The 21,859-nt window shown below is 37.9% G+C and overlaps 1 protein-coding gene across 3 annotated transcripts in view; it reads right to left on the minus strand.

Annotated features, from left to right (window-relative positions):
- The window catches only part of LOC101691909 (cytochrome c oxidase subunit 7B2, mitochondrial), a 168,649-nt gene that overhangs the window by 41,800 nt on the left and 104,990 nt on the right, over positions 1–21,859 (minus strand). Inside the window, exon 1 of one of the 3 annotated variants that reach the window (XM_045079931.1) lies at positions 8,560–8,671. The exons of the other annotated variants lie outside the window; for them this stretch is intronic. The gene's annotated coding sequence lies outside the window, so the exon portion shown is untranslated. Of the gene's footprint in view, positions 1–8,559; positions 8,672–21,859 lie in introns of those variants that run through there. 3 annotated transcript variants of the gene reach the window in all.

The following is a 21,859-nucleotide window of genomic DNA, read 5'->3' on the forward strand; positions in this document are numbered from 1 at the left end:
CTTGATGAACACAGATGCGAAAATACTCAACAAAATACTAGCCAATAGGATTCAACAGTACATTAAAAGGATTATTTACCACGACCAAGTGGGATTTATTCCAGGGCTGCAAGGTTGGTTCAACATCCGCAAATCAGTCAATGTGATACAACACATCAATAAAAGAAAGAACAAGAACCATATGATACTCTCAATAGATGCTGAAAAAACATTTGACAAAGTACAACATCCCTTCCTGATCAAAACTCTTCAAAGTGTAGGGATAGAGGGCACATACCTCAATATCATCAAAGCCATCTATGAAAAACCCACCGCAAATATCATTCTCAATGGAGAAAAACTGAAAGCTTTTCCGCTAAGGTCAGGAACACAGCAGGGATGTCCATTATCACCACTGCTATTCAACATCGTACTAGAGGTCCTAGCCTCAGCAATCAGACAACAAAAGGAAATTAAAGGCATTCAAATCGGCAAAGAAGAAGTCAAATTATCACTCTTCGCAGATGATATGATACTATATGTGGAAAACCCAAAAGACTCCACTCCAAAACTGCTAGAACTTATACAGGAATTCAGTAAAGTGTCAGGATATAAAATCAATGCACAGAAATCAGTTGCATTTCTCTACACCAACAGCAAGACAGAAGAAAGAGATATTAAGGAGTCAATCCCATTTACAATTGCATCCAAAACCATAAGATACCTAGGAATAAACCTAACCAAAGAGACACAGAATCTATACTCAGAAAACTATAAAGTACTCATGAAAGAAATTGAGGAAGACACAAAGAAATGGAAAAATGTTCCATGCTCCTGGATTGGAAGAATAAATATTGTGAAAATGTCTATGCTACCTAAAGCAATCTACACATTTAATGCAATTCCTATCAAAGTACCATCCATCTTTTTCAAAGAAATGGAACAAATAATGCTAAAATTTATATGGAACCAGAAAAGACCTCGAATAGCCAAAGGGATATTGAAAAAGAAAGCCAACGTTGGTGGCATCACAATTCCGGACTTCAGGCTCTATTACAAAGCTGTCATCATCAAGACAGCATGGTACTGGCACAAAAACAGACACATAGATCAATGGAACAGAATAGAGAGCCCAGTAATAGACCCTCAAATCTATGGTCAACTAATCTTCGACAAAGCAGGAAAGAATGTCCAATGGAAAAAAGACAGCCTTTTCAATAAATGGTGCTGGGAAAATTGGACAGCCACATGCAGAAAAATGAAATTGGACCATTCCCTTACACCACACACAAAAATAGACTCAAAATGGATGAAGGACCTCAATGTACGAAAGGAATCCATCAAAATCCTTGAGGAGAACACGGGCAGCAACCTCTTCGACCTCTGCCGCAGCAACATCTTCCTAGGAACAACGCAAAAGGCAAGGGAAGCAAGGGAAAAAATGAACTATTGGGATTTCATCAAGATCAAAAGCTTTTGCACAGCAAAGGAAACAGTTAACAAAATCAAAAGACAACTGACAGAATGGGAGAAGATATTTGCAAACGACATATCAGATAAAGGACTAGTGTCCAGAATCTATAAAGAACTTAGCAAACTCAACACCCAAAGAACAAATAATCCAATCAAGAAATGGGCAGAGGACATGAACAGACATTTCTGCAAAGAAGACATCCAGATGGCCAACAGACACATGAAAAAGTGCTCCATATCACTCGGCATCAGGGAAATACAAATCAAAACCACAATGAGATATCACCTCACACCAGTCAGAATGGCTAAAATCAACAAGTCAGGAAATGACAGATGCTGGCGAGGATGCGGAGAAAGGGGAACCCTCCTACACTGTTGGTGGGAATGCAAGCTGGTGCAGCCACTCTGGAAAACAGCATGGAGGTTCCTCAAAATGTTGAAAATAGAACTGCCCTATGACCCAGCAATTGCACTATTGGGTATTTACCCTAAAGATACAAATGTAGTGATCCAAAGGGGCACATGCACCCGAATGTTTATAGCAGCAATGTCCACAATAGCCAAACTATGGAAAGAACCTAGATGTCCATCAACAGATGAATGGATCAAGAAGCTGTGGTATATATACACAATGGAATACTATGCAGCCATCAAAAGAAATGAAATCCTGCCATTTGCAACAACGTGGATGGAACTAGAGCGTATCATGCTTAGCGAAATAAGTCAAGCAGAGAAAGACAACTATCATATGATCTCCCTGATATGAGGAAGTGGTGATACAACATGGAGGCTAAGTGGGTAGAAGAAGAATAAATGAAACAAGATGGGATTGGGAGGGAGACAAACCATAAGTGACTCTTAATCTCACAAAACAAACTGAGGGTTGCCGGGGGCAGGGGGTTTGGGAGAAGGGGGTGGGATTATGAACATTGGGGAGGGTATGTGATTTGGTGAGTGCTGTGAAGTGTGTAAACCTGGTGTACCCCTGGGGATAAAAATATATGTTTATCAAAAATAAAAAATTAAAAAAAAAAAAAAAGAAATAGGCTTCCTTGTCAGGTAGTGAGGTCCCTGTTATCTGAGGTGTTCAAGGAGGCCTGATGGTGGTGGAAAATTCAAATACAAAGAACAATAATGGCCAACATTATTTTCAAACCCCTGTTAAAAGGTGAGAATGCCAATTACCAGCAATTTTAGAAAAGACAGTATATTTACTTAAATGAAAGAACACATATCTAAATATGTATTTGTTGTGTATTAGAATTTTCCTGTGCCCTGGAGATAAAACGGTGACAAAGACATATGTCTGACTTCACGAAGCTTATAGCCCATTGGAGAAAACAACAAATGATTTTAGATAGACTGAAAAGCATATGCCCTTTTTTCTATAAGAGTACAGGGCAGTGAAAGACTACCTTCAGTAGAGCAGCAAAGCCTATGTTTATAGTATTAGAAAAGGAGGAGACAAAAGAAGAAGAAGAAGAAGAACTGGGGGGAGAGGAGGAGAGGAAGAAAGTTTTAAGGGAATTTGCATGTGATATTAAAAAACAGCAAAATAACTATAGCAAAAAACACAACTTTTTTGGACTTATTTTACCATTTCCTGGTAAGCTGTTTCCTGAACTAGATCCTGATGGCCATGAGGGGCCACTAAAGAATTTTAAGCTGGAGAGTAGTCTGATGAGACACAGCTTACAGAATAAATAACTGTATGCACAATGTGAAAAAGGGCAGATCTGGTAGTAAGATGAGCACTGTTGAAATAAACTCAGTGGGAAATGATTAAATTTTTATTTAATGTACTTGGTGATGGGAATGCAGAAAAGGGAAGAAGATCAATAAATTAGCCTTTCCTGAATCTGGTGACTGATTAGTTATAGAGAAGAAAGGTAAGAGAAATAATGTCTCTTGGATTTCTGCCTTCTTTCTTCAACTATTTTATTTCAGTAGCTGGAAATAAATAATAAAATTAGCACCTGGACTTTTCCATGCACCCAGGAGATCTAGATCTTCTTACCTAGACCTTACAAAAGCAAAATAGGATTTCCAAGAATTATATCCGACATATCCAGGGTGTCTCTTGATCACTAATAGCTAACTTAACGTTAAGTGCTATAGACTATTTACTAATTTTTTAACCTACATGTTAAAAAGCAAATAATCTTCAAGAGATGGCAATAAAGTAGTCCTAGTCAACCTTATTTTTAAGTCAACATCCCAATTTCCTCTTACTATTTATACCTTTCCCCTGGATGCATATTAATTTTTTTTAATTTTTTAAAGATTTTATTTATTTATTTGAATGAGAGAGCATGAGCAGGGAGAGGAGTAGAGTGGTAGAGAGAAGCAAACTCCTGGCTGAGCAAAGAGCCAAATGTGGGGCTCAATCCCAGGACCCTGAGATCATGATCTGAGCCAAAGGCAGAGGCTTAACTGACTGAGCCACCCAGGTGCCCCCAAAAACAACATTTTAAAGATAAAGACTGCTACATCATCCAAAGTATGATGTATATGTATGTTAGTAAGCTTGTGCCACACAAAAAAAGCTTGTCCTGTATGGAACTAAAGATACTAAACTAGCTTAGGGGCGCGCGGGTGGCTCAGTGGGTTAAGGCCTTTGCCTTCAGCTCAGGTCATGATCCCAGGGTCCTGGGATCGAGCCCCACATCGGGCTTTCAGCTTGGTGGGGCGCCTGCTTCCCTTCCTCTCTCTGCCTGCCTCTCTGCCTACTTATGATCTCTGTCTGTCAAATAAATAAATAAAATATTTTTTAAAAATGCATTTTCTGGATCTGACAATTATACTTTTTTTTTTTTAATTTACTCCATGGGGGGGGGACATGAATCTAATAAAATTACCCTACATCAAGAGGCCCTTGTTCCTATGCACAAGGAAATCCATCTGTTGGGCTAAAAGACAAGGTCATATAATTCACTTAATGTTACATGACTGAAAAATTAAGAGTTTCCAGGAAATCTCTGTTTGATGTTTCACATCTCTATTTCACAATGACTTGGAAATAATCCTGAAATTCAAACATTTTGGTAACCTAAAAGACTGAAGTTTCATTAGAGTTTAAGAAGGTATTATGTCTACAATGGAATATTATGCAGCCATCAAAAGAAATGAAATCTTGTCATTTGCAATGACGTGGATGGAACTAGAGAGTATCATGCTTAGCGAAGTAAGTCAAGCGGAGAAAGACAACCAGCATATAATCTCCCTGCTATGAGGAAGTGGAGATGCAACGGGGGGGGGGGGGTAAGGGGGTAGGAGAAGAATAAATGAAACAAGATGAGATTGGGAGGGAGACAAACCATAAGTGACTCTTAATCTCACAAAACAAACTGAGGGTTGCTGGGGGGAAGGGGGCTCGGGTTATGGACATTGGGGAGGGTATGTGCTATGATGAGTGCTGTGAAGTGTGTAAACCAGGTGATTCACATACCTGTACCCCGGGGGATAAAAATATATTATATGCTTATAAAAAATTAAAAAAATTATAAAAAAAGAAGAAGGTGTTATGTCTAAATTGGCTTAAGCTGCTCTAACAAAATACCATAAACTATGTAGTTTAAACAGCAGACACTTATTTCTCACAATTCTGGAGGATAAGTCCAAGATCAAGGTGCGATTTGGTTCCCGGTAAGAGTCCTCTTTCTGGCTTTCAATTTTCTGACTTTTCACCATACCCTCACATGTTAAGAGAGAGAGCAAGTTCTGGTCTCTTCTTGTAAAGACATACTCATCCTTCATGGGGGTCCCACCCTCATAATCTCATATAGATTTAATTACCTTCCAAAGGTTCCACCTCCTATCATCACATTAGGGGTTAAGGCTCCAACATATGAGTTTTTGGGGGAACACAAACATTCAGTTCATAACAGTATATATGAGAGTATATATGAGAGTAAAAGAATATCTCAACATATTCTTTTAACAGGTATTTATTGAACCTACTATATTCTAGGACTACTGTGGATATAGAAAGGACCAAAATAAAGATTTCTGTAGTCTTAAAGCATACATTCTAATTGGGAGAGGGGCAACCAACAAAATAAATCCTATAATGTAACAAATAGTAAACGCTGATGACAAAAACAAAGGGGATGGGCAAGGGAATGACAATGAGAGTTTGTAATTTAGAACTGGGTACTGAAGAAAAGGCCTCACGGAAAAGATGGTACTTATTTATTTGTTTGTTTATTTATTTATTAAGATTTTATTTATTTATTTGACAGAGATCACAAGTAGGCAGAGCAGCAGGCAGTGAGAGGGAGAAGCAGGCTCCCCACTGAGCAGAGAGCCCGATGCAGGGCTCGATCCCAGGATCCTGGAACCATGACCTGAGCAGAAGGCAGAGGCTTAACCCTCTTAGCCACCCAGGCGCCCCTGAAAAGATGGTATTTAAGTGGAGATTTAAAAGGAAGTAAGACAGTAAACCATATGGCTAACTGAAAGAAAAGACAGAGGCAAAAGCAAGTAAAAAAAAGTCCTCAGAGGACAGTGATCTTCATGTTCCATAAACAATAAAGAGGCCAGTGAGGTTGGGTGAAGTAAACAGGAGAGAAAGGAGGTTGAAATTAGAGAGGAAGTAAAAGAGAAGACCAGATAGGGATTTATAAGCCATTTTAAAGATTTGGCCTACCTCTGAATGAGACAGGCAGCTAACAAAGAGTAGTGAGCAAGGAAAGACAACTTCAAATTGTCATTTCAAAATATGACTGCTGTGCAGAAAGAAGCTATGGAGGAATAAGGGTGAAGGAAGGAGGTTCCTTTTAAATCCAAGCAATAACTAATTGTGGCTTAGAGCAGGACAGTAGCGATGAAAGTGGGGAGAAGTGGCAGAATTACGGATATACTTTCAAAGTAGAGCTAACAGGATTTCCTGATTGGAATGTGGGGATGATGATAAAAGGAATCAAGGATGATCCCATGGTTTGCCGGCTGCAGCAAGTGAAAGTGTGGCATCCACAGGGAAGGGGCTGGGAGTATGTCAGGAAAAGAGCAAGAATTTGGTTTTGGATATGTTAGGTTTGAGAAGACCACTAGTTATCTAAATAAAAATGCTCAGTAAACATTCAGACATGTAGGTTGGGAGTACAAAAGAAAGGCTGGGCTAGAGGTAGAAATTAGGGAGTCATTAACACATTGATGGTAGGGCGCCTGGGTGGCTCAGTGGGTTAAACCTCTGCCTTCAGCTCAGGTCATGATCCCAGGGTCCTGGAATGGAGTCCCACATCGGGCTCTCTGCTCAGCAGGGAGCCTGCTTCCCCCCCCCCCCACAACCCCCCACCTGCCTCTCTGCGTACTTGTGCTCTCTGTCAATAAATAAAATCTTAAAAAAAAAAAAAAATCAAACACATTGATGGTATTTTACTTAGCTCTGCAGTAGCAACAACTCTATTCCCCAAATCTCACTGGGCTGCAAAAAGAAATATTTATTTCTCACTCACATTACTTCTTAGTTGCTATTTGGGCTTCATGTTGCACTACTGTTTTTGTTTTCTTATTCCAGCATCCCGCCTGAAGGAAGAATCTCTTTCTGGGATATACCAGTCTTGTTTTATATGACAAAATAAGAGCAAGAGTATTAATAAATAAAGCTTCTGTTAAGACCTGGCAAACTGTCATTTCCATGCACATTTCATTGGCCTAACCTGATCAATCATATGATTAAGCCCAAGAAAGGGGTAGTGACATAACTCTTCCTATAAGGAGGCACGGGTCAGTGTTAGTCACACAGAAAGAGGGAAAGTGTGAAATCTTGTTACAGAGACACAGAATGAACGAATGAGTGCAATGTTATAATCTATCGCAGATACATAATTGTATTTAAAGCCCCAAGACTAAATGAGATCATCAAATAAGTGAGTATGGAAAAAGAAGAGAAATTATCAAAGACTGAGTCCTAGATCACTCTACCCTTAGAGTGTTAACCACATGAGGAAAAACGGTAAATGAGACTGAGAAAAAGCTACCAGTGAAAAAGAAAAGTGGGAAAGTGTAGTCAACTGAAAGCCAGCTACAGAAAAAATTTCAAGGAAAAGACAACTATTTGTATCAGGTATCAATGATAAGTTAATGTGAACTGAAAAATGACCAGTGAATTTAGCAATATGGGAAGACTCTGGACTTAAGGAAATTTCACTGGAGAAAGAGAGAGCAATAGCCTGAATTCAATGGTTTTAAGAAAAATAGAAGAAGTACAACTGGATGCAGTCAGTACAGATAATGTATGAGAAATTCCGCTTCTAGCAAAGAGCAGATCTGATGACAGTGCATTAGAGACTCAGTCAGCCTCACCTACTAGAGACAAAACCAGAGCTACCCTGGTTTCTGCCCATCTCAAGGCTTGTTTTTTTTTGTTTGTTTGTTTGTTTTGTTTTGTTTATTTTTTATTATGTTCATTTTCTGATGTAGTTTTCAATGATTCATTAGTTGTGTATAACACCCTGTGCTCATCATCACAACATGTGCCCTCCTTAATATCCATCACCTGGCAAGCCTTCTTTTCAATCCTTTCCTACATATTCCATGTTTGACTTAGTTCTTTTTTCACTACTAAGCTAATTATAAATTATAATCTATTACCATAAGTGGGGTATATGAAAAACCTAGGGATTGATCTATTGTGTTATCTGTTTTACTGCAAACTGAAATCAAAAGATGAGAGACTATTTGTGTGGAATATTATGACCATATTTAGGATATGTGGTAAAGCTATGACTAATGGACCCAACAAAAACAATACAGGTATGCAAACAAAATCAAAATCAAAACAAGTACTTTGGAGACTGGAAATTGTTACGTTTGTAAAACTGATAAAGCCTAATATAGTTGAATGATAGCCAGGTAGCTAGCTGATCTCTTAGAAATATCATTTCATATCAGAAACCTAATGCTTACCAATGATTGAGAAAAATTGCAGTGGCAATTGCAAGGTCAGTCTTAGTGAGAAAGAATCCCTGACTATACCATCACTTCCATGCTCACCCTACTCTGCCACTCTATAAACAAGCTCCCTATGAATAAATCCTGCATTGACAAAGGAAGGAGAATGACTGTACCTATGAAGTGGGTTATCCTATCTACCTGTTTACTTACAGCCTTCTTTGAAGCAAGGTCTTGCTGGTGAAAATCCACATATGCTGGCCCCATTTCATAAGCTCAATTTACATTTTGTTTGCAGATGATATGAACCAAACTCAAATTAGCTTAAGAAAAATAAAAGAAAAAAGAAAAAAAAAGAAAAAGATATGGAGTTATTTTCTTAACTGGAAAGGTTGGGGGGGTACCTACATCAGATTATCAAGTAATCAAGCATTATCAATTCTCTGAATTTGTTAGCTTTACTTCTCTCTTTACTACTTCCTCATTCTTTTCCACCAAAGGCCTCTCTTTGGCAGAGGACATCACTGAGACAGTATCATGAACTTATCTTCTATTTCCCAATGTCAGTATATGATATTTCATCAAAAGCTTCTAACTCACTCATCTTAGGTTATATACTCATCCCAATTAAGCCAGACTTCAGTAATGTTACAATCCAGTTCTTTTGGTGCATAGCGGTGCTAGCAGAACCTCATGTGGTAGGAAAGGGGCAAAGTACAAAGAAGAGGGTACTATTATTAGCAAGACGCATATGAGGTAGACAAAAATCAAACTGTGCATTATGAAAAAAGTACTATTTTGTAAAAGATGAAGCACAACACAAATTTAGCCTTAGATAATAGTAAAAACTGAAAAGCCTTAGAGAAATAAAAGAAGCTATGATTATTGACAACCAAGGGAATAGAATTCTCAACCTCAGGATGGTCCTGTTATAAGAGCATATAAGCCTCAGGACTCAATGTATGCTTTACCAACCAATGTTGACTATTTAGCTTTATCTTTACTTACTATCTGGAGGAGCTGTTCATAAACACCATTATGTTTATAAAATATTAAAGGTCATCAGTCATTAGCTCCTTCATCTCAAAGGGATGGTTGATACTGATTATCTTTAAATTCATACAAGTTACTTTCTTATTTATTTATTAGCTAATAGTATTAATTAAAGAGAAAAATTATCATAACATAGTATGTTCACAGCACAGGAAAAGAATCTGGCATCAAATTGCAAGGAAAAAGAAATGTAAATGGATGGTGATAAACTTTAAAAATCTATTTCATTACATTGAGTTTTAAAAATCTATTTCAATGGCATTAAAAATCAGCAGGTAAAACAAAAACTTTTATCACTCTATCTCATTGCCTGTGCAGTTGTCTTGACTGATTCCAAAATCAGCATAACTTCACTCACATGCACATTAAATTAGGGAATGATACCCTGTTAAGGAATGTTATTCTAAGAATGTTATCAACGTGCTGTCAAATGTTTAGACCTACCATACTACTGCTTTCCTGAGAAATGTCTGATCTTGTTGGGAAATGAATACAAAAGAATTCCAGAAAATCTGATCCAGCAAGTTGTGTGGAAATTCCTTGTTTCCTTTTTTAAAATTCAGATTTCCTTTTCTCATTCCCAGTTTAATATTTTTGATTCCACTCCATCACTGTATTCTACCCAAATTAACATCAATGACAAGCATACTAAGATATTATCAAAGAGAAGGGGGAAGAAAAGCCTTGGAGGGGGTGGATTTTCTTCACCTAACCCAATGAATAGGGTGGAAGATAGACTGCCCATGAGAGAGGAGCCTGTTATCACACAGCAATCCTGTTGAGTAGGAACCAGGGCTCTTCCATCTGTCAATCTGATTAATACTTCCTTCTTCTAAAAACAAAGAAGGAAAATAGAAACAAACAAACAACAAAAAAAAAACACATTATACCTATTTTTAAGTATTGGTGAGAACAGAAATAATTAATGTAAAGTGCCTACCTAAGTGACTGATGCAGTAAACATTTATAGATGAAAGCAATTAGATCTTTTTGAAATTCAAAATAGTTCTTTTTAGCTTTATTTTCACAGTTAAAAGGAAATACACATTCCTTGGAAAAAATGAAAAAATGCAAATGAACAACAACAAAAAGGAGTAAAGATGAAAAACTCTTGAATTCCCACCAACTAGATTACTTAGTCAGAACCAATGGTAAATTTGGGGGATGTTCTGTGTTCAGGTTCTTTGTAACCTGTATTTTTCTTAAAGATATTATTTATTAGAGATACAGAGAGAGAAAGGAGCAGAGAAAGAGGGACAAGAAGACGTTGCACTGAGCATAAAGCCTGACATGGAGTTCGATCTCAGGACCCCAAGATAATGACCTGCACCGAAATCAAGAATCTAGCACTAAACCAGCTAAGCCACCCAGGCACTCCTGTAACCTGTACTTTGTGCATAGTTATATATTTTGCAAATCTTCTCATATCAATATCAACATCATTTTAATTGTAGATACATACCAATGTATGTACACTTGCAGAGATACATCCTTTATTTTACCACCCTTCCACTGCTGAGCACTAATGTTGATTCCATTTATTTTCTCAAACACATGATACTGTGATAGGCATAAATGTAGTTAAATATTAGTGTGCTTGTTTATTTTTGAGGAATAAATCCTCTAAGTAAAATTGGTAGCTATAATCACAATCATTTTTCTTATCAATAATAGTCACTTGTTCAATAATTACTGTCTTCCATTTTAGACTGGCAAGTAAATTTTTGAGAGTTTCAGATGTATTTTCTCTTTTCCTTTTCCTTTATTACTGAAATAATCTAGTTTAATAATTCTTTCCCCGAGGATGCACTGTCTGGTAGAAAATGGAAGCAGCTGAAGAAGCCTGTCATTTATAAAAAGCCTAAAACCACTGTGGAGATTATGTCAGATATCCTGGAGTGGAAACCAGTAAGGCAGGGATGGAGAAAGAGAGGTCTTTAAGTCCCTCTGGTAATACAGGCAGTGTTTGGTCTCTTAGGAAGTGGCCAGTCCAGGTAGAGTATGGTAACAGAACAGCACATCTAAGAAATTCGAATCCTAGCAAAGAACCCCCCACTTCACATGTAGGATAGCATAGAAAATCCCTAAACTTAAAGCATCTATTGTGGGCTTGGAAAAGATGATGATATTAACAACTATGACAAAGAAAAGAATCAGGCACCATCTTCCATCTTCTAGTCACTGAAAATTCTCCTTGTGTGATTTTAGGAGAGAATAGGGGCCAAACCACTGATAAGGAATTTCCTAGCAGAATGCCTGGCACAGTGCAGGCATTCAGTAAAGGACTGGGGGAACATATTAATTATATAGCTTTTGGTATACTGAAGAGCCTTTATTGAAGACATAACATCTAGGATGAGAATCCTGGGAGGCAGTGTCTAGAGGAATCTTGATATATGAAGACCTCAGCACCTGCTCAACGGGATTTCATTAAGCTGCAAGGAGGCTAGAGAAGAATTCTGCAATTGCTTTCACACCCTGCCTTGGGTCTAATACTCTGTGTTCCTCCCTATTTTCTTTTCTAGGGCTTCAGCCAATTCTAGTTTTAGTAGTTTCTACTTACCCTGTCCCTGATAACTCATGTAATCTCATTTGAAGTGTGTCTTCTTCCTCACTCCGTTTCTCTTAAATGGCTTTTAAGTTCTGATGTATATGGCCTATGATCTCCAACTCTGTTTTTTTTTTTTTAAATCTCTCTCCCCTGTTTTTTAAAATTCAATAATAACATTTAACATAATTTGACAAATCTTTAAGTGTACCACACAATACATATTTATTTTTTAAATTTTATTTGAGAGAGAGAAAGCATATGCAGGAGGGAGGGTCAGAGGCTGAGGGAGAAGCAGACTCCCCACTGAACAGAGAGCTCAACATGGGGCTCAACCCCAGGACCTTGAGATCATGACCTGAGCTGAAGGAAGACACTTAACCAACTGAGCCACCAAGGTGCCCCAAGTACCATACAATATTATTAAATATGATACCAACTCTTCACTCTACGGCAATCTTGCTTGAAGCTCGGGGCTTCAGAGAATAAGGCTTTCAACAAATTGAGGCAGGTACTTGGACTTAGATTGAGAAAATCATGAACTGAACCCCAGGGAAAGGAAGGTAAGGGCAAAAGTCATAGAATAACACCATAGAACAAACTCTCCAGATAGGAGAGAAGCCCATAGATTCATAGTTTTACATGTTTGATATCACTGGTCACTTACGTTAGGTCCAAATATATTTACCTTAAGAAACTTCTTTAAACATTTTTTAAAGGTTTGATTTAAATTCCAGTTAGTTAAATACAGTATAATCTTAGTTTCATGTGTACAGTATAGTAACTCAATACTTCCATACAACATCAGGCGCTTATACACTGTTTAACCATCACTGTTTAACCAGCACCTATTTAACCATCTCATCCCACCTCCCCTCTGATAACGATCAGTTTGCTTCCTACAGTTAAGAGTCTATTTCTTGGTCGCCACCCTCTATTTTTCTTCCTTTTGCTCACTTGTTCTGTTTCTTAAATTCCACATAAGCACCCTGATGTCGATAGCAGCATTATCTACAATAGCCAAATTATGGAAACAGCCCAAATGTCCATCAACTGATGAATGATAAAGAAAATGTGATGTGGTATTGTTTGTATGTATGTGTGTGTGTGTAGCGCACATATATAAAATGGAATATTATACAGCCGTAAAAGGAATGAAATCTTGCCATTTGCAAAAATGTGAGTGGAGCCAGAAAGTTTATGCTAGGCAAATAACTGTGAGAAAAAGCCCAATTTAAATCAACAAAAATGTAACCATGGCTATTACGTAATGCTTAAAAACTAAATTGAAGGGGCATCTGGATGGCTCAGTCATTTAAATGTCTGATTCTTGATTTCGGCTCAGGTTGTGATCTCAGGGTTGTGAGATCAAGCTTTGCATTAGGTTTATGTTAGCCATGGAGCCCGCTTAAGACTTTCTCTCTCCCTCTCCCTCTACCTACCCCTGCTCTCTCTTTAAAAACAAAAAACAAAACAATAACAACAAAAAAAAATTAAATTAAAAAGCCAATTTTATTTCTATGATAGACAAAACATTATACATAACAGGATAATATAAGGCAAAAGCTGCCTTTTGAGAGTTCTGGTGACATTTATGTGTCTTGAAAAGATTTATCTTGTTAAACTGGTGCTATTTTTTAATGTCTAGAGCTCACTTGTCAGTTAAAAACCTATATTAAATAAAATGGTTATTTTTAAGGAGTCAGAAAATTGAAAGAAGTTAGAAATTTAAAAAAGAATTTCTAGCCAGCATGCTTCAACCTTAAATAATAATATTAAAATCCTTAGGATCACCAGAATTTATAAAACACCTTTATATATATATATATATATATATATACATAATGTTAATGTTTATTTATTTATACATATAAACATAAAACACATTTATATATAACTAATATGTTCATTTATTTATACATATATGCATATATAAATAAAACTTATTTAAAAAGTCACAAAAAGATAAATATAATTAAAACAAAACTAATAGTAAATTCATATTGTTCCACATTCAAAAATGCTACAGAAAAATAATTAGAAATTTGTGGAAAATAATTTTATCAATCTTAGTGCAAAGGAGAAAACTGTTGATGTAATTCAGTCCATGAACAATTCATGAAACAAAATTGTTTATCCACAGGTTGTAGACTTAGGTGTACAGGCTACCATTTCTAACAAGTACCATGCTTACTCAGCCAGTTTTCCAAGATACCTGCTTGGTCTATTCTCTAATTTGGGTCCTAGGTCACCTCTGGTGTACTCTAACTTCGTATACGGTTTCTAAACTTCACAGAGTTTTTTACCAGGAAGCAAAATTAAGTTGAGGTTTAGTTAGGAAAACTTTACAGGACTCCATTTCACGGCCTGTGAATCCAATCAACACTCAAAAATTAGGAGGTTGATTAGCTAGGGTATGGATTATCGAGGCCATTTACTTCTCTTATTTTGATTGCCTCTCCTTTGACTATTCAATTGTCTACCCCTGCGTTCCCACCAGATAAGATTTGGGTATGGGAAAACCCAAAATAAGCAGTAAACAAGACTAGTGAATCATAGAACATAACAGATCAGTATTGTTTTTCAATTTGTTAATGTTAGTGCTGGTCAAAAACAACCATTACAAAAAAATAAAAATGTCAAAGCAGAAAACAGATTTAAAAAATTGTATTCTCTAGGAATACTGAAATTATTAACTGAATAAAAAGATCCTTTTGAGTTATGTGTCAATTTCATTGATCTACTCCTGTTTATCATTACTATGGAAATCAAAGTGAGTGATATCTGGTAAACATATTATTATCCATGGCATTAATAGTTTCATGACCTTGGAACGCTGAAGAAAACCACATAAAATGCAATGGGATTATACATTTCAACCAACCCAAGATAAAAAAATAATAAAGTGCACTCAAATGGACTACTAATGCTTCATTCCTTAGTTTTTCCTCCAAACATCAGGCTGAACAAGGGAACACTTACCGTTTTTCAGTGTTTCACTTTTTCCTCTGTAAACCCGGAATTGGTTTCTGTAAACTGGTCAGAGGTACAGTCTTTGGAGAATTACTTTTATAGATCCAATTAAAGTGTATCCTACTAGCATTCTGAAAGTTCAGATTTAGCAAATGTTTCAATGTAGGTGACACTTCTTGAAATTTTATTTTTTTATTTTTTTTTTAATTTTTAATTTTTTATAAACATATATTTTTATCCCCAGGGGTACAGGTCTGTGAATCACCAGGTTTACACACTTCACAGCACTCACCAAATCACATACCCTCCCCAATGTCCATAATCCGACCCCCTTCTCCCAAACCCCCTCCCCCCGGCAACCCTCAGTTTGTTTTGTGAGATTAAGAGTCACTTACGGTTTGTCTCCCTCCCAATCCCATCTTGTTTCATTTATTCTTCTTCTACCCACTTAAGCCTCCATGTTGCATCACCACTTCCTCATATCAGGGAGATCATAGGTTAGTTGTCTTTCTCTGCTTGAAATTTTAAAAATAACATGAGAAAAGTGAGACTCTCTCTGGAATTGCCACTTAGTAACTAAAGGAAATAAAGGTTACTGTATATTTTCATCAAAAACCTACCTTTACAGGTTTAAAAAAGGCAGCAAAAATATACTGATTTAGACAATAATACATCTTAAAATCAATCACACTTTTACCTTGTATAAAGTCTGTAATTCTTTTTTAATTTTTTATTTTTTACAAACATATATTTTTATCCCCAGGGGTACAGGTCTGTGAATCACCACGTTTACATACTTCACAGCACTCACCAAAGCACATACCCTCCCCAATGTTCATAATCCCACCCCCTTCTCCCAAAACCCTTCCCCCCAGCAACCCTCAGTTTGTTTTGTGAGATTAAGAGTCACTTATGGTTTGTCTCCCTCCCAATCCCATCTTGTTTCATTGATTCTTCTCCTACCCACTTAAGCCTCCATGTTGCATCACCACTTCCTCATATCAGGGAGATCATATGATAGTTGTCTTTCTCTGCTTGACTTATTTCACTAAGCATGATACGCTCTAGTTCCATCCATGTTGTTGCAAATGGCAAGATTTCATTTCTTTTGATGGCTGCATAGTATTCCATTGTGTATATATACCACAACTTCTTGATCCATTCATCTGTTGATGGACATCTAGGTTCCTTCCATAGTTTGGCTATTGTGGACATTGCTGCTATAAACATTCGGGTGCATGTGCCCCTTTGGATCACTACGTTTGTATCTTTAGGGTAAATACCCAGTAGTGCAATTGCTGGGTCATAGGGCAGTTCTATTTTCAATATTTTGAGGAACCTCCATGCTGTTTTCCAGAGTGGCTGCACCAGCTTGCATTCCCACCAACAGTGTAGGAGGGTTCCCCTTTCTCCGCATCCTCGCCAGCATCTGTCATTTCCTGACTTATTTTAGCCATTCTAACTGGTGTGAGGTGATATCTTATTGTGGTTTTGATTTGTAGTTCCCTGATGCCGAGTGATATGGAGCACTTTTTCATGTGTCTGTTGGCCATCTGGATGTCTTCTTTGCAGAAATGTCTGTTCATGTCCTCTGCCCATTTCTTGATTGGATTATTTGTTCTTTGGATGTTGAGTTTGCTAAGTTCTTTATAGATTCTGGACACTAGTCCTTTATCTGATATGTTGTTTGCAAATATCTTCTCCCATTCTGTCAGTTGTCTTTTGATTTTGTTAACAGTTTCCTTTGCTGTGCAAAAGCTTTTGATCTTGATGAAATCCCAATAGTTCATTTTTGCCCTTGCTTCCCTTGCCTTTGGCGTTGTTCCTAGGAAGATGTTGCTGCGGCAGAGGTCGAAGAGGTTGCTGCCTGTGTTCTCCTCAAGGATTTTGATGGATTCCTTTTGCACATTGAGGTCGTTCATCCATTTTGAGTCTATTTTTGTGTGTGGTGTAAGGAAATGGTCCAATTTCATTTTTCTATATGTGGCTGTCCAATTTTCCCAGCACCATTTATTGAAGAGGCTGTCTTTTTCCATTGGACATTCTTTCCTGCTTTGTCGAAGATTAGTTGACTGTAGAGTTGAGGGTCTATTTCTGGGCTCTCTATTCTGTTCCATTGATCTATGTGTCTGTTTTTGTGCCAGTACCATGCTGTCTTGATGATGACAGCTTTGTAATAGAGCTTGAAGTCCGGAATTGTGATGCCACCAACGTTGGCTTTCTTTTTCAATATCCCTTTGGCTATTTGAGGTCTTTTCTGGTTCCATATAAATTTTAGAATTATTTGTTCCATTTCTTTGAAAAAGATGGATGGTACTTTGATAGGAATTGCATTAAATGTGTAGATTGCTTTAGGTAGCATAGACATTTTCACAATATTTATTCTTCCAATCCAGGAGCATGGAACATTTTTCCATTTCTTTGTGTCTTCCTCAATTTCTTTCATGAGTACTTTATAGTTTTCTGAGTATAGATTCTGTGCCTCTTTGGTTAGGTTTATTCCTAGGTATCTTATGGTTTTGGATGCAATTGTAAATGGGATTGACTCCTTAATTTCCCTTTCTTCTGTCTTGCTGTTGGTGTAGAGAAATGCAACTGATTTCTGTGCATTGATTTTATATCCTGACACTTTACTGAATTCCTGTATAAGTTCTAGCAGTTTTGGAGTGGAGTCTTTTGGGTTTTCCACATATAGTATCATATCATCTGCGAAGAGTGATAATTTGACTTCTTCTTTGCCGATTTGGATGCCTTTAATTTCCTTTTGTTGTCTGATTGCTGAGGCTAGGACCTCTAGTACTATGTTGAATAGCAGTGGTGATAATGGACATCCCTGCCATGTTCCTGACCTTAGCGGAAAAGCTTTCAGTTTTTCTCCATTGAGAATGATATTTGCGGTGGGTTTTTCATAGATGGCTTTGATGATATTGAGGTATGTGCCCTCTATCCCTACACTTTGAAGAGTTTGATCAGGAAGGGATGCTGTACTTTGTCAAATGCTTTTTCAGCATCTATTGAGAGTATCATATTGTTCTTGTTCTTTCTTTTATTGATGTGTTGTATCACATTGACTGATTTGCGGATGTTGAACCAACCTTGCAGCCCTGGAATAAATCCCACTTGGTCGTGGTGAATAATCCTTTTAATGTACTGTTGAATCCTATTGGCTAGTATTTTGTTGAGTATTTTCGCATCTGTGTTCATCAAGGATATTGGTCTATAGCTCTCTTTTTTGGTGGGATCCTTGTCTGGTTTGGGGATCAAGGTGATGCTGGCCTCATAAAATGAGTTTGGAAGTTTTCCTTCCATTTCTATTTTTTGGAACAGTTTCAGGAGAATAGGAATGAGTTCTTCTTTAAATGTTTGGTAGAATTCCCCCGGGGAATCCGTCTGGCCCTGGGCTTTTGTTTGTTTGGAGATTTTTAATGACTGTTTCAATCTCCTTACTGGTTATGGGTCTGTTCATGCTTTCTACTTCTTCCTGGTTCAGTTGTGGTAGTTTATATGTTTCTAGGAATGCATCCATTTCTTCCAGATTGTCAAATTTGTTGGCGTAGAGTTGCTCATAGTATGTTCTTATAATAGTTTGTATTTCTTTGGTGTTAGTTGTGATCTCTCCTCTTTCATTCATGATTTTATTTATTTGGGTCCTTTCTCTTTTCTTTTTGATAAGTCGGGCCAGGGGTTTATCAATTTTATTAATTCTTTCAAAGAACCAGCTCCTAGTTTCGTTGATTTGCTCTATTGTCTTTTTGGTTTCTATTTCATTGATTTCTGCTCTGATCTTTATGATTTCTCTTCTCCTGCTTGGCTTAGGGTTTCTTTCTTGTTCTTTCTCCAGCTCCTTTAGGTGTAGGGTTAGGTTGTGTACCTGATACCTTTCTTGTTTCTTGAGAAAGGCTTGTACCGCTATATATTTTCCTCTCAGGACTGCCTTTGTTGTGTCCCACAGATTTTGAACCATTGTATTTTTATTATCATTTGTTTCCATGATTTTTTTCAATTCTTCTTTAATTTCCCAGTTGACCCATTCATTCTTTAGAAGGATGCTGTTTAGTCTCCATGTATTTGGGTTCTTTGCAAACTTCCTCTTGTGGTTGAGTTCTAGCTTCAGAGCATTGTGGTCTGAAAATATGCAGGGAATGATCCCAATCTTTTGATACCGATTGAGTCCTGATTTAGGACCGAGAATGTGATCTATTCTGGAGAATGTTCCATGTGCACTAGAGAAGAATGTGTATTCTGTTGCTTTGGGATGAAATGTTCTGAATATATCTGTGATGTCCATCTGGTCCAGTGTGTCGTTTAAGGCCTTTATTTCCTTTTTGATCTTTTGCTTGGATGATCTGTGCATTTCAGTGAGGGGAGTGTTAAAGTCCCCTACTATTATTGTATTATTGTTGATGTGTTTCTTTGATTTTGTTATTAATTGGTTTATATAGTTGGCTGCTCCCACGTTGGGGGCATAGATATTTAAAATTGTTAGCTCTTCTTGTTGGACAGACCCTTTGAGTATGATATAGTGTCCTTCCTCATCTCTTATTATAGTCTTTGGCTTAAAATCTAATTGATCTGATATAAGGATTGCCACTCCTGCTTTCTTCTGATGTCCATTAGCATGGTAAATTCTTTTCCACCCCCTCACTTTAAATCTGGAGGTGTCTTCGGGCTTAAAATGAGTTTCTTGGAGGCAACATATAGATGGATTTTGTTTTTTTAATCCATTCTGATACCCTGTGTCTTTTGACAGGGGCATTTAGCCCATTAACATTCAGGGTAACTATTGAGAGATATGAATTTAGTGCCATTGTATTGCCTGTAAGGTGACTGTTACTGTATATGGTCTCTGTTCCTTTCTGATCTACCACTTGTAGGCTCTCTCTTTGCTTAGAGGACCCCTTTCAAGATTTCCTGTAGAGCTGGTTTGGTGTTTGCAAATTCTTTCAGTTGTTGTTTGTCCTGGAAGCTTTTAATCTCTCCTTCTATTTTCAATGATAGCCTAGCTGGATATAGTATTCTTGGCTGCATGTTTTTCTCATTTAGTGCTCTGAAAATATCATGCCAGCTCTTTCTGGCCTGCCATGTCTCTGTGGATAAGTCAGCTGCCAATCTAATATTTTTACCATTGTATGTTACAGACTTCTTTTCCTGGGCTGCTTTCAGGATTTTCTCTTTGTCACTGAGACTTGTAAATTTTACTATTAGGTGACGGTGTGTGGGCCTATTCTTATTGATTTTGAGGGGCGTTCTCTGAACCTCCTGAATTTTGATGCTCGTTCCCTTTGCCTTATTGGGGAAATTCTCCCCAATAATTCTCTCCAGTATACCTTCTGCTCCCCTCTCTCTTTCTTCTTCTTCTGGAATCCCAATTATTCTAATGTTGTTTCGTCTTATGGTGTCACTTATCTCTCGAATTCTCCCCTCGTGGTCCAGTAGCTGTTTGTCCCTCTTTTGCTCAGCTTCTTTATTCTCTGTCATTTGGTCTTCTATATCACTAATTCTTTCTTCTGCCTCATTTATCCTAGCAGTGAGAGCCTCCATTTTTGATTGCACCTCATTAATAGCTTTTTTGATTTCAACTTGGTTAGATTTTAGTTCTTTTATTTCTCCAGAAAGGGCTTTTATATCTTCCATGCCTTTTTCGAGCCCGGCCAGAACCTTGAGAATTGTCATTCTGAACTCTAGATCTGACATATTACCAATGTCTGTATTGATTAGGTCCCTAGCCTTCGGTACTGCCTCTTGTTCTTTTTTTTGTGTTGAATTTTTCCGTCTTGTCATTTTGTCCAGATAAGAGTATATGAAGGAGCAAGTAAAATACTAAAAGGGTGGCAACAACCCAAGGAAAATATGCTTTAACCAAATTAGAAGAGATCCCAAATCGTGAGGGGGTAGGAAGGGGATAAAAAGAGGTTCAAAAAGGAAGAAAGAAAAAAAAAGAAAAAAGAAAAAAAAATAAAAGAAAAGAATTAAAAAAAAAGAAAACAAATTAGAAAAATATAAAAAAGAAAAAATATATATATTGGATAAACTAGTTAAAAAATGTTAGAAAAGAAAAAGGTAAAAGTTAAAAATAAATTTACCAGAAGGTGAGAAAAAAAACAAAAAATGAAAAAGAAAAATATCAAATTAACTGCAAGACTAAAAAAAATCACAGGGAAAAGCCATGAGTTCCATGCTTGGCTGTCTCCTCTGGAATTCTGCTGCTCTCCTTGGTATTGAAACCGCACTCCTTGGTAGGTGAACTTGGTCTCGGCTGGATTTCTTGTTGATCTTCTGGGGGAGGGGCCTGTTGTAGTGATTCTCAAGTGTCTTTGCCCCAGGCGGAATTGCACCGCCCTTAACAGGGGCCGGGGTGAGTAATCCGCTCGGGTTTGCTTTCAGGAGCTTTTGTTCCCTGAGCGCTTTCCATAGAGTTCCGGAGGACGGGAATACAAATAGTGGCCTCCTGGTCTCCGGCCCCACAGGAGCCCAGAGCCCAGGGCCCCACTCCTCAGTGCGCCCTCAGAGAACAGCGCCCAGTTACTCCCGTCTGCCTGACCTCCGGCCGCGCTCTGAGCTCACTGAGCCTGCGACTGGTTCAAGGTAACACCGAGCTGCGAGCTTACTGTCAGCTCTGTCTCTGTAGCCGGCTTTCCCGTTCCAATACCCGCAAGCTCTGCGACACTCAGACACCCCCGATCCTTCTGTGACCCTGTGGGACCTGAGGCCACGCTGACCCCGCGTGGGCTTCGCCCCGGTTGAGCCTCTGGAGCGATGTCCCTCAGCGGAACAGACTTTTAAAAGTCCTGATTTTGTGCGCGGTTGCTCCGCCGCTTGCCGGGAGCCGGCCCCTCCCCCCGGGGTCTATCTTCCCGTCGCTTTGGATTCACTTCTCCGCCGGTCCTACCTTTCAGAAAGTGGTTGTTTTTCTGTTTCCAGAATTGCTGTTCTTCTTCT

This window comes from Mustela putorius, unplaced genomic scaffold, assembly GCF_011764305.1.
Source record: "Mustela putorius furo isolate JIRA1106 unplaced genomic scaffold, ASM1176430v1.1 tig00000430_pilon_pilon_pilon, whole genome shotgun sequence".
Lineage (NCBI taxonomy): Eukaryota > Metazoa > Chordata > Mammalia > Carnivora > Mustelidae > Mustela > Mustela putorius.